Below are 2,500 nucleotides of genomic sequence, written 5' to 3'. Positions count from 1 at the left end.
CCCTGTGTCCACATATTCTAATTGTTCAACACCAATCTGTGAGTGAGAACATATGGCATTTGATTTTCTGTTCTTGTGTCACTTTGCAGAGAATGATGGTTTCTGGATTCATCCATGTCCCTATGAAGGACACAAACTCATCATTTTTTCATGGCTGCGTAGTATTCCACGGTGTATATGTGCCACATTTTCTTTATCCAGTATATCGATGTTGGACATTTGAGTTGGTTCCAGGTCTTTGCTATTGTAAACAGTGCCACAATGGACATACGTGTGCATGCGCCTTCATAATAGAACAATTTATAATTCTTTGGGTATATACCCAGTAATGGGATTGCTGGGTCAAATGGTATTTCTACTTCTAGGTCCTTCAGGAATCGCCACACTGTCTTCCACAATGGTTGAACAAATTTACACTCCCACCAACAAGTGTAAAAGTGTTCCTATTTCTCCACATCCTCTCCAGCATCTCTTGCCTCCAAATTTTTTAATGATCGCCATTCTAACTGGTGTGAGATGGTATCTCAATGTGGTTTTGATTTGCATTTCTCTAGTGACCAGTGATGATGAGCATTTTTTCATATGTTAGTTGCTTTAAAATATCCTTATATAATGTATAAGTAAACCTGGAAGTAAAACATTTAAAATAGTCACTGTATTTTTAATAGGTGAATTTTCTGAATACCAAAATTTCCCTTCACTGTTGCAATTTGAAAGAACTATTTATTGTAAATATAAAAAATAAGTTCTTGGTACTTGGGAGCCATGATACCAAATGTTCCCTTTTTTAAAAAAATAACATTTTAAAATAATATAAATAAATTATTGGACAGTTGAAAATTTTCAGAGTATATAAATAAAATACAATTTTTGACACCTTAGAACATCACAGTATGTTGTGTGTGGGAGGTGACAGTGAGAGCAGTTGAGACACTTTTCTTGATGAAGATTATATGGTATGTTTTTCTTAACATTATGTCACGTAGTTTTCAAGAATTTTTTTTGCATTTTATATGTAATCTATCCAAGGAGAAGTTATCCAATCTGTATGATTATATATACACCTTATTTCAACTTTTTGATATTATAAATCTTCCAACGAGCATCTTCATGGATAGCTCTTTATTTTATTTTATTGTTTTTTCATTTTTGCACTTAGGAAAATACATACTTATGGTATCTATAATCATACTATAAAGACTTACTCAAATATATATAAATATATAGTGACACCTGTTTTGAGTACTTTTTAAATAAAATAACATTGCTGATTTAAAAATGTTATTTTGATTTTTCAAAGATTTGAGAAAACCCTGTCCAATTATTTAAAATCCCTGCAAAAGACTTGATTTAACAATTGTGTGAACATAAAATCCTTAACTGTCTTTAGCCATTTTTGTTGTCATCTTAATATGCCAAAGACATTATTTTAATATATTTGTCCTCCTCCTGAGCTTAGTCTCATTACATGTTTACTTGGTAGTCAAGATGTCAAGATGCTCAAGATGGCATGAGTACACTACCTTCCCAGCTACAGAATGCTATTGTGCAGAAGTGATTATGAACAAAAAATAATGTTGTATTAACACAAACACATAAGTAGCAGTAGTTTTCAAAAGACTAAAGAAATGAAATTCATTCCACTCTTTGTTATATTTAAATATTTTGCACTTATAGAAGACCCAAAAGGAAATATTTCCTTCTTAATACATGAGATGTATGTTTAGAGGTTAAGTTAACATGTTTGTGTTAAACAGAAATGTTTTCTAAAATGATTTGATTGTTGAAGAAGTGAGGCTGTCATAATTTGGACACATACTTATTTTTGAGCAGTGTAGCTGTTTAAAAAATAACTTCTTGAATAATTTCTGAGAAAAGTAACTTTTTATATGCATGAATATGTATACATAGTTATAATAAATAATCTAGAAAGACTGACTTTCTTATATGCTAATTTATTCAAATATAATTTTAGATAACATGATAAAATTAGCCATGATAAGTTGTTTTAGTTTTCTTCTCTCCTTCCTTCCTGCCCTCCTTCTTTTCTTCCTTCCTTCCTTCTTCTTTCTTTCCTCTCTCTCTCTCCCTTCCTTCCTTCCTTCCTTCTTCTTTCTTTCCTCTCTCTCTCTCCCTTCCTTCCTTCCTTCCTTCCTTTCTTCTTTCCTTCCTTCCTTCTTTCCTTCCTTCCTTCCTTCCTTTCTTCCTTCATTTCTTCCTTCCTTTCTTTCCTTCTTTCCTTCTCTCTCTCTCTTTTCTTTCTTTCTTTCTCTTTCTTTCTTTCTTTCTTTCTTTCTTTCTTTCTTTCTTTCTTTCTTTCTTTCTTTCTTTCCTTTCTTTCTTTCTTTCCTTCCTTCCTTCCTTCCTTCCTTTCTTTCTTTCTTTCTTTCTTTCTTTCTTTCTTTCTTTCTTTCTTTCTTTCTTTCTTTTCTTTCTTTCTTTCTTTCTTTCTTTCTTTCTTTCTTTCTTTCTTTCTTTCTTTCTTTCTTCTTCTTTTCTT

This window comes from Sapajus apella, unplaced genomic scaffold (genome assembly GCF_009761245.1).
Source record: "Sapajus apella isolate SASKATOON/1434 unplaced genomic scaffold, GSC_monkey_1.0 scaffold3, whole genome shotgun sequence".
Lineage (NCBI taxonomy): Eukaryota > Metazoa > Chordata > Mammalia > Primates > Cebidae > Sapajus > Sapajus apella.
Note: the sequence above shows the minus strand (reverse complement) of the source record.